This window comes from Nycticebus coucang, chromosome 6 (genome assembly GCF_027406575.1).
Source record: "Nycticebus coucang isolate mNycCou1 chromosome 6, mNycCou1.pri, whole genome shotgun sequence".
Taxonomy (NCBI): domain Eukaryota; kingdom Metazoa; phylum Chordata; class Mammalia; order Primates; family Lorisidae; genus Nycticebus; species Nycticebus coucang.
Genome location: NC_069785.1, coordinates 104,911,552 through 104,923,059, shown reverse-complemented (window position 1 = coordinate 104,923,059; position 11,508 = coordinate 104,911,552).

Sequence of the window (11,508 nt, the reverse complement as noted above, 5' to 3'; positions counted from 1 at the left end):
ATAATCCCACCAATCCCCCTCCCTCTACCCACCACCCACCTCCCTCCCCTCCCTTTCCCACTTCCCCCTGTTGTTAGATTGTAACTGGGTTATAGCTTTCATGTGAGAGCCCAAAATTAGTTTCATAGTAGGGCTGAGTACATTGGGTACTTTTTCTTCCATTCTTGAGATACTTTACTAAGAAGAATATGTTCCAGCTCCATCCATGTAAAAATGAAAGAGGTAAAGTCTCCATCTTTCTTTAAGGCTGCATAATATTCCATTGGTGTACATATACCACAATTTATTAATCCATTCGTGGATCGATGGGCACTTGGGCTTCTTCCATGACTTAGCAATTATGAATAGCGCTGCAATAAACATTCTGGTACAAATATCTTTGTTATGTTGTGATTTTTTGTCTTCTGGGTATATATGCCTAGCAGAGGAATTACAGGATTGAATGGCAGATCTATTTTTAGATCTCTCCATGTATCTTTCCAAAATGAATGTATTAATTTGCATTCCCACCAGCAGTGCAGAAGTGTTACCTTTTCTCCACATCCAAGCCAACATCTCTGGTCTTGAGATTTTGTGATATAGGCTAGTCTCATTGGAGTTAGATGATATCTCAAAGTAGTTTTGATTTGCATTTCTCTGTTGATTAAAGATGATGAGCATTTTTTCATATGTCTGAAGGCCGTGCACCTGTCTTCTTCAGAGAAGTTTCTCTTCAAATCCTTGCCCAGTCTGCAATGGGATCCCTTGCTTTTTTCTTGCTGATGCGTTTGAGTTCTCTGTGGATTCTGGTTATTAAACCTTTGTCAGAGATATAACCTGCAAATATCTTCTCCCATTCTGAGGGCTGTTTGCTTGCTTTACTTACTGTGTTCTTGGCTGTGCAGAAGCTTTTTAGTTTGATCAAGTCCCAATAGTGTATTTTTGAAGCTGCTTCAATTGCCTGGGGGGTCCTCCTCAGAAAATACTCACCCAGACTAATTTCTTCAAGGGTTTTCCCTGCACTCTCATCTAGTATTTTTATACTTTCATGTCTTAAGTTTAAATCTTTAATCCAATGAGAGTCTATCTTAGTTAATGGTGAAAGGTGTGGGTCCAATTTCAGTCTTCTGCAGGTTGCCAGCCAGTTCACCCAGCACCATTTGTTAAATAGGGAATCTTTTCCCCACTGAATGTTTTTAATTGGCTTGTCAAAGATCAAATAACGGTAAGTAGCTGGATTCATCTCTTGGTTCTCTATTCTGTTCCAGACATCTACTTCTTTGTTTTTGTGCCAATACCATGCTGTTTTGATCACTATCGATTTGTAGTAAAGTCTGAGGTCTGGCAGTGTGATTCCTCCTGTTTTGTTTTTATTTCTGAGTAATGTGTTGGCTATTCGAGGTTTTTTCTGATTCCATATAAAACGAAGTATTGTTTTTTCAAGATCTTTAAAGCATGACAGCGGAGCTTTAATACGGAGTGAGTTGAAATTATATATTGCTTTGGGTAGTATGGACATTTTAATAGTGTTGATTCTTCCCAGCCATGAGCATGGTATGTTTTTCCATTTGTTAACATTTTCAGCTATTTCTTTTCTTAGAGTTTCAAGGTTCTCTTTATAGAGATCTTTCACGTCTTTTGTTAGGTAAATTCCCAAATATTTCATCTTCTTTGGCACTACTGTGAATGGGATAGAGTCCTTAGTGTTTTTTCAACTTGACTGATGTTGGTGTATATAAAGGCTACCGATTTATGAATGTTGATTTTGTAACCTGAGACGCTGCTGTATTCCTTGATCACTTCTAGGAGTTTTGTAGTAGAGTCCCTAGTGTTTTCCAGATACACAATCATATCATCTGCCAAGAGCGAAAGTTTGATCTCTTCTGACCCTATATGGATACCCTTGATCGCCTTTTCTTCCCTAATTGCGGTGGCTAAAACCTCCATTACAATGTTGAAAAGCAATGGAGACAATGGGCAGCCTTGTCTGGTTCCTGATCTGAGTGGAAATGATTCCAATTTAACTCCATTCAATATGATATTGGCTGTGGGTCTGCTGTAGATGGCCTCTATCAGTTTAAGAAAAGTCCCTTCTAGACCAATTTTCTTGAGTATTCTGATCATGAAGGGATGCTGGATATTATCAAAAGCTTTTTCTGCATCCATTGAGAGAATCATATGGTCTTTGTTTTTTAATTTGTTTATGTACTGGATTACATTTATAGATTTACGTATATTGAACCAGCCTTTAGACCCTGGGATAAAACCGACTTGGTCATGATGTACAATTTGATTGATGTGTTGCTGGATTCTGTTTGTTAGGATCTTGTTGAATATTTTTGCATCTATATTCATTAGTGATATTGGTCTATAATTTTCTTTTCTTGTTGGGTCTTTTCCTGGTTTGGGGATCAGGGTGATGTTTGCTTCATAGAACGTGTTGGGTAGTCTTCCTTCTTTTTCTACCTTTTGGAACAGGTTGAGTAATATAGGTACTAATTCCTCTTTAAAGGTTTGGTGGAATTCTGACCTGAAACAGTCTGGTCCCGGGCTTTTCTTTTTAGGGAGGTTTTGTATAGTTGATGCTATTTCTGAACTTGATATGGGCCTGTTCAGTGTATCCACTTGATTCTGGCTGAGACATGGAAGGTGACGTGCTTCCAAGTATCAGTCAATTTCCTTCAGATTTTCATATTTCTGAGAATAAAGTTTCTTGTAATATTCATTTTTTCAGATTTAAGGATTTTTTGGATTTCTGATGAGTCTGTTGTTATTTCGTCTTTGTTGTTTCTGACTGATGATATTAGAGATTTCACTCTTTTTTTCTGATTAGGTTGGCCAGAGGTTTATCTATTTTGTTGACCTTTTCAAAAAACCAGCCTTTTTGATTTATTGATCTGTTGTATTATTCTTTTCTTTTCAATTTCATTTAATTCTGCTCTAATTTTGGTTATTTCTTTTCTTCTACTGGGTTTGGGGTTGGAATGTTCTTCCTTTTCCAGTTGCGTGAGATGTCCCATTAAGTTGTTAACTTCCTCTCTTTCCATTCTCTTGAGGAAGGCTTGCAGTGCTATAAATTTCCCTCTTAGAACTGCCTTTGCAGTGTCCCAGAGGTTCTAATAGTTTGTGTCTTCATTGTCGTTTTGTTCCAAAAAATTGGCGATTTCTTTCTTAATCTCATCTCTGACCCAGCTATCATTCAGCATAAGGTTATTTAACTTCCATGTTTTTGTATGAGTATGCAGATTCCTGTTGTTACTCAGTTCAAGTTTTATTCCATGGTGGTCCGAGAAGATGCAAGGAATAATTTCTATTCCTTTAAATTTACTGAGGTTACACTTGTGACCTAAAATGCGGTCAATTTTGGAGTAAGTTCCGTGGGCTGATGAGAAGTATGTGTATTCAGTTTTGTTGGGATGAAATGTTCTGTAGATGTCTGCTAAATCTAAATATTGGATGGTTAGGTTTAAATCTAAGATTTCTTTGCTCAGCTTCTTGCTGGAGGATCAATCCAAAACTGCCAAAGGAGTGTTGAAAGCTCCGACGATTATGGAGCTGGAGGAATTCAAGTTACTCATGTCTGTTAGAGTTTCTCTTATAAATTGAGGTGCATTCTGGTTGGGTGCATAGATATTAATAATTGAGATCTCATCATATTGAGTATTACCCTTAACAAATATCAAGTGACCATTCTTGTCCTTCCTTACTTTTGTTGGTTTAAAGCCTACTGTATCTGCAAATAAAATTGCAACACCTGCTTTTTTCTGATTACCATTTGCCTGAAATATGGATGACCATCCTTTCACCCTGAGTCTGTATTTGTCTTTTAAGTTAAGATGTGACTTAGCTGGGCATTGTGGCAGGCGCCTGTAGTCCCAGCTACTCGGGAGGCTGAGGCAAGAGAATCACTTAAGCCCAGGAGTTGGAGGTTGCTATGAGCTGTGTGAGGCCATGGCACTCTACCGAGGGCCATAAAGTGAGACTCTGTCTCTACAAAAAAAAAAAAAAGATGTGACTCTTGTATGCAACAAATATCTGGCTTAAGTTTTTGTATCCAGTCAGCTAACCTATGCCTCTTTAGAGGACAGTTTAAGCCGTTCACATTAATGGAGAGTATTGATAAGTCTGGTGGAATTTTGGGTATCGAGTTTTTCAAAGGTCCAGTGGACATTTTTAATCCTTTCGCCAGTGTGGAAGTTGGAGTTTGATCCGAAGTTTCTGAGTGAGTTTACTTTTGTGGTATGGGATTGGGTTGGTCATTGTGGAGGATAGGTCTGAGAATAGAAGAGCTGGTTTACTTATGGCAAATTTTTTCAACATATGAATGTCATTGAAGTATTTAATTGCTCCATCATAAATGAAACTCAGTTTAGCTGGATACAAGATCCTGGGTTGAAAGTTATTTTGCTTTATGAGGTTAAAAGTTGATGACCACCCTCTTCTGGCTTGAAAAATTTCAGCAGAGAAAGCTGCAGTTATTCTAATATTCTTTCCTTTGTACGTAATGGTTTTCTTTCGCCGGGCTGCTTTGAGAATCTTCTCTTTTGTATTAACTTTAGTGAAGCTAATTATTATATGCCTGGGGGATGACTTATTGGGGTTGAATCGTGCTGGGGTTCTGAAGCTGTCTGCTATCTGGATTTCAGATTCTCTAGGCATGTCTGGAAAATTTTCTTTCATAATTTCATGCAGAAGGGCCTCTGTGCCCATTGAGGCCACTTCATCATTCTCAGAAATCCCAATTGGTTTTCTTCTAATGATCCCAGAGTTCTCTGAGTGAATGATCCATTTTTGCTCTCCATTTCTCTTCCTCTTTGAGAGATTGGGAGCATTCAAAGACTTTATCTTCAATGTCAGAAATCTTTTCTTCTGCTTGCTCCATTCTGTTGCGGAGGGATTCTACTGTATTTTTCATATCTTTGAGGGCTGTAAATTCTTGTTTCAGTGTGTCTAAGTCTTTGGTGGTTTTGTCTTTAAATTCGTTAAATTCTTGAGACAACTTTTGAATTTCTCCTCGAATTCCTAATTCCATTTTATTAATCTTGTCTGCAATCCAAATTCTGAATTCGATTTCTGACATCTCAGCCAGTTGTTTATGAATGGGATCTTCAATCACATCTGCTGTATCTTTTCTTGGGGGGGGTTGGTCTATTCTGGTTATTCATGTTACCAGAGTTTTTCCACTGATTCCGCCCCATGGTTATTTTACTCCCTTTGATTTTTCCCCTGGGGCTTTATCGAGGGCTTGTACAGTGTTGTGGCCTGAGAAACTGGGGCCCTGTCTTGTGTGGTGGGGTGAAGTGGTTCTGTCTTGTTCTCAGCTGGTTTCTGTTTGATCGTATTGTAACATTTACTCTGGCTTGAAGTCTCAGCTGTGTGGAAAAACTAGCAATTAAGTCACCCCGCCAGCCCACCTCTGGCACCAATTTGAAAAGGAAAAGGAAAATCAAACCTTCCTACAACCGCATACCCAGGGCACTGCCTGAAAAGTCCTCAGTCTATTAGTTAGGTTCAAAAGGTCCAAATCGATTGTCTCAATCGGCACCTGTGTCGGGTGGGAGATTTCAAGAGGTCTCTGGGAACTGGATCACAGGGTTCTGGTGACTCTTCTGATATGGCTTACTCCAGTGCTGCGTGGAGTCAGGAGGAGCCACCTAGCAAATAGATCAGTCTGGGAAGTTTGATGTCTCCTTCCCCACTTTGCCCCTCCGTCAGACCCAGTCACTGATATCTCTGCAGATGGCTAACCCAGTTGCCTTTAGTGAACAGATACTCCAGGGGTTTGCACCTGCCTGAATTGCAAGGAAGTCTGCCAGGCCCCTGCAGTCTGCCACTATCTAGCAGGAGGAGATGGGGCCTGACATCTTTGAGTGCTTGATGCAGGTGTTGGTGGGGAGGTGTTCACTCAGGCTTAGCCCCGTCCCTGATTGATGTTGCTAACAGAACAGAACAGAATAGACAACTTTGCAGGGTTCTGTCTCTGTTTCCGCTAAAATCGCCTACAGAAGACAGGCTGTTCTGAGTTCAAACGTCTTTGCTGCTGGAAGTTTGTGTCCGATTACCTCTCTGAGCTGGCCCTGCCCTGGAAGCTTCCCGGGTTTGTGAGCAGGGTCAGGCAAATCCTTTGCTCACTGGTGGCCTCCTCTGGTTGCCCAGGGAGACAGGGGGTGTGGCTTCAGAATATCCAGAAGTGAGCCATTTTGCTGTTAAAGAAAAAACTGCTGTTGATTTGCCTCCAGGAACTGCCGCTGTGGTGTGGGCCCCCAGCCCACCCTTTTCTCCTCTGTCTCACGCCCCAGAGTCAGCACTGAGCGGCCGCAGTTTATGTTCTGTCCATACCCCTCGAGAGATCTCCCAAGAAACTGGACTCCTGGGGGGCAGAAGAGTGAGAGTGGGGGTGAGTGCTGGGAGCTCAGCGGGGAAGCTAGAGTTTCATTCAATTTTATGCCTGGCCGTATTGATGCACAAGGAGGGCTGCTGCACCGCACCGCAGGGAAGTGCCACCAAGGCGTGTCTCCCCCTTAGCCAAGTGCCCTCTCCTCACTCACATGTCTCAGAGTCAGCGCTGACCAGTCGCGGCTCCGGCACTGTGCACTCCCCTCGAGAAATTACTCAAGGATCCGAACTCCTGGGGGACAGGCCCCCAGACCCCGAGTCAGAGTGGGGGGGAGTGCTGAGAGCTTAGCAGGGAAGCTAGAGTTTCATTCAGTTTTATGCCTGGCCGTATTGATGCATGGAGAGGGCTGCTGCACCACACCACAGGGAAGTGCCAGCAGGGTGTGACTCCCCCTTAGCCGGGTGCCCTCTCCTCATTCGTGTGCCTCAGAGTCAGCACTGACCAGTTGCAGCTCGGGGACTGTCCACTCCCCTTGAGAAATCACCCAAGAATCCAAACTCCTCGGGGACAGGCCCCCAGACCCCAAGTGAGATTGGGGGGGAGTGCTGAGAGCTCAGCGGGGAAGCTAGAGTTTCATTCAGATTTATGCCTGGCCGTATTGTTGCCCGGAATGGGCTGCTGATCCGCACCGCACCGCACCGCAGGGAAGTGCCGTCGAGGTGTGACTCCCCCTTAGCCGGGTGCCCTCTCCTCACTCACGTGCCTCAGAGTCAGCGCTGACCAGTTGCAGCTCGGGGACTGTCCACTTCCCTTGAGAAATCACCCAAGAATCCGAACTCCTGGGGGACAGGCCTCCAGACCTCAGTGAGTGGGAGTGGAGTGTTGGGGGTTCAGGGTTGCCGGCAAAGCATTTTTAAAGTTTTATACAGTTTTATGCCTGGCAGGAGAACGCCATGGCACCCTAGTTAGAAGGTCTCTCCTGTGGAGTGTAGTGGGAGGGCCTTTAATTTCTGCCCGTTTGTTTAATTGTGGGGCTCTTGAGCCTGTCTCATGGGGGAGGAGGACTCCCGTCCACTTGGTGGTGGATTTTGTACCTTTTGTTTGCATTCTTGTGATCGGAGCTTGCCTCAGCGGTGTTGATGTGCGTTCTTCAACCTTCTCTCTTGGTGCAGCTCAAATCCACCAGGATACTTACTAAATTCCTGTCCCTTAACTCTCCTTCTGGACAGGAGCCTCTGTGGAAAGCTGGCTTCAGTCCGCCATCTTGTCTCTCCCCCAGCAAACCTGTCCTTTAGCAGGAAAGGGATGTTCTGGCATGGCCCTTGCCTTTGGACTCTGGGTGCCTTCACCAACATGTCAAGCCCTTAGATCTTTGCAGAGTTTATCTTCCACCCTGTGGCAGGCATGATTTATTGAAGCATCAGGGTTCTGCTCAGTTACTTCCATCCCAAGTTAAATTAGCATAATTTCATCAATATTGTTAGAGAAGCTTCCGGGTCTGTGAAATGTCAAATTGACCAGGAGCCCCTCAAGCTATGCTGTCACAGAGAGGAGGAAAGTTAACTATGCCCTGGGGCAAGAGAGCTAAAGTGTACTTCTGTCCTTCTCCTGCAAATGCAGACTGCTATTCACCCTCCCTAGCGACTAGGGAATTGGGGGAACACATTCACCAGATCAGAAGCTGAGTGTGATTTTACCAGTGAAGGAGCCACATTGAGCCTGGCTGGTGTGACTGGGGCCATCCCTGGTTAAGTTTATCTACCCCTATCTGTTATGAGCCATCTGGCTGTTTAATGAGCTAAACAGGTGAACTGAATGGGCGGTTCCAGCAATCATGGACTGAAATGGCCCACCACCATTTTTTAAGGCTTGAGTTCTCAAACTTCAAAGTTCATCAGAGTGACCTGACAGACTAATTAAAATGTGGACTGCTGTGCCCCAGCTCAGCAGTGTTCAATGTGAAGGCCAGGAGTAGGACCTGTGAATTTGCTTTCTTAGACAGTTTCCATGTGATGCTGATTCCCTGGACCAATAGAAAATCACTGCTTTAAGTCTTCATTAAAGACCTTACTGTCTTAATTTTGGGTGGGGGGAGAATACACTATCTTTTCTGATTTATTAGCTTGGTTAGAGACCTGGGGGACAGTTTTAGAGGATTTATTTGGCCCTTTCTATTATGATGGTTCTTATTCTAAGGTTAAGAAACCAAGACGAGAGTGGTATCAGCTGCTAGTATATCCCAATTATGTGCTGGGGAACCAGGGATGCAGTGATTCATCAGACCCAGTCAGAGAAGATGTGGGTCAGGCTTCATCTACCCCCTGATTTCTATAAGCTTCTATTCTGATAAGTGGCTGCAGGTCCTTCTGGGGGAGAATTAAAGAAATATTTACTGGAGTGCTTACAGTAGAGTCCTCAAGGGGACATGGTCTCACCCTCAGTCAATAAACTCTGGGTTTGTGGAATGGTTTGAATTTCGAAACTATGAAAGACCATGACTTTCCATCACGATAATCAATATCAATTTTCTACTCATAGATTTTATGTGTTTGTTTTTGGTCAAGTTGAGTCAGCTTAATCAGTTGCAAGTGAAGTTCATAAAGCAACAGAGGAAGAAAGCACTCAGATCACCGAATAGGGGATGAGAAGGAAGAGGGAGGGCAGGGAAACTTGTTAAAGGCTAAGGGAGAAGCAGAAGCAGCAGGTGAAGGAGGACTTGGAGTTGAAACAAATTTGATTTTGTTCTTAAAAGAAGAAAGTTGATCATGTCCATAGCCTGAAGCGAGGGTCAAGGAGCTGGTGAGTAGAGTGGAGGGTGGGCCCTGTGTGCAGAGCAGGGCAAGGGCATGAGAGCTGGGGTGCAGATGGAGGGACATCTTGGATAAGAGGGCATATACCTTGACCATTGGTGAGAAAAAGGGGGTAAGGAGGAAAATACAGATACATTTCAGGGGAAGAAGGCAGGAAGTGGGATGGTACCCCAAAGGACCCAGGCATAACATGCAAAAGTCAGAGAGAAGAGGGCCAAGGATGAATCCCTGGGGACAGTGGCCCATGTGCAATTCACAGCAGAGAAAGAGAGATGCCAAGCAAGGGGCCTGGGAAGGAGCCATAGAGGGGTAGGACGGGAACTGGCCGTCTTCCAGAAGATTGTAAGTGTCATGTTCAGTAGAGTCGAATGAGACTATGAACATTAGCACTAGAATGGGGGTGAGGGTGGGGTGGGAAGAGGAAAAGAAAACTGGAAGGTTATGAAGGACCTTCGTGAATAGCCAGGTGTCAGGGGGTTAAGGGATGTCCTGCTTCTCAGAGGCAGCACTGGTCCCACCACCCCTTCTGGAAATGACCTTCCTCCTTGTATCAGAGCCCCACTCTCTTCTCAGCCACATGACCACTGCTCCTCCTTCCCTTTCCTTGCTCTCTCTCCTCCTTCTCTTCCTTGTCCCACACCAGGGATCCATGTTCCCCAGGATGGAACCCTTCCCTCTCCTCATGAGACACTCTCTCCTCACTGGACCTCAACTGGACCGCCCACAGGCCAATAACTAACTCAGCCCAGACCCAAAAGCCCACCAGAGGCCCATTCTGGGGAAGAGAAAGGGAGAAGTAATAAGTGCACACATTTAAAGGAAAGAATATTCTAAATAGAGATGAGAGCTACACAGTAAAAACAAAGCAAGGGGATACTGTGACAGAGAGTGGCCTTGGTAGTTTAGACAATATGGTTGGCTGTGTGAGTAGTGTGAGGGAAGGCGGTTGGCCTTGGGAAGATACACGGGAAGAGTTTTTAGTAACCACCCAAATCAAAACCTGAAGGCTAGAGCAGACTTGGTGATTTCAAGGGACATAAAGGAAGGCAAAGTGGTGGGAGCCCAGGAAGAAAGCGGAGAGGGAGCTGTGAGGAGCAGCCTGGAGGAATGTGGGGATGGGCCACCTGCCATGCTGGGGACTCACACTTTATAGCTATCTGATAAGCCACTGGAGGATTCCAACGTCAGGTTGTTACAGTCCAATGCATGTTTCTGTTGTATTCTCATGTATGTTTTTGAAAGATCACTCTTGCTGCCATATGAAGCCTGGAGTGGCAGGGCCAAGGGCAGCACTGCAGTAGTTCGGGACAGGGACCGGAGCTGGGCTGGGAGCCAAGGCAAGGATGAAGGGAAATGGGACCTGAGTGCTACGTCAGGGCTGCTGCAGGGCAGATGAGAGGAATGACGAAGGCGGGCATGAGTTTTCTGTTAATCAGCTGGGCAGGGGAAGTAGGGCCATTCCATTCAAGACTAGGGGGAAACAGATTTGGGAGGATAATGAATTTAGTTCCGGTTAGTAGCAATAGCAATGCTTGTGGTGGTAATGGAAGCAAAAGAAAAGCAGAAAGATACACAAGAAATCTTCACAAAGTCTGCAGTCTTCAGGGAGAAAAACTATTTTAAAATCTTATTTCATTTGAGAGCCCAGTTATAAAGTTATTGAAGAAATTTTTTGTTTTGATTTTTAATAAAAAGTCAATGTTGTTAAAATGTCCATACTACCCAAAGCGATATACAAATTTAATGCAATCCCTATTAAAGCTCCATTGTCATACTTTAAAGATCTTGAAAAGATAATACTTTGTTTTATATGGAATCAGAAAAAACCTCGAATAGCCAACACATTACTCAGAAATAAAAACAAAGCAGGAGGAATCATGCTACCTGACCTCAGACTATTCTATAAATCGATAGTGATCAAAACAGCATGGTACTGGCACTAAAACAGAGAAGTAGATGTCTGGAACAGAATAGAGAACCAAGAGATGAGTCCAGCTACTTACCATTATTTGATATTTGACAAGCCAATTAAAAACATTCAGTGAGGAAAAGATTCCCTATTTAACAAATGGTGCTGGGTGAACTGGCTGGCAACCTGTAGAAGACTGAAACTGGACTCACATCTTTCACCATTAACTAAGATAGACTCTCACTGGATTAAAGATTTAAACTTAAGACATGAAACTATAAACATACTAGAGGAGAGTGCAGGGAAAACCCTTGAAGAAATCGGTCTGGGTGAGTATTTTATGAGGAGGACTCCCGGGGCAATTGAAGCAGCTTCAAAAATACACTACTGGAACCTGATCAAACTAAAAAGCTTCTGCACAGCCAAGAACACAGGAAGTAAAGCAAGCAAACAGCCATCAGAACGGGAAAAGA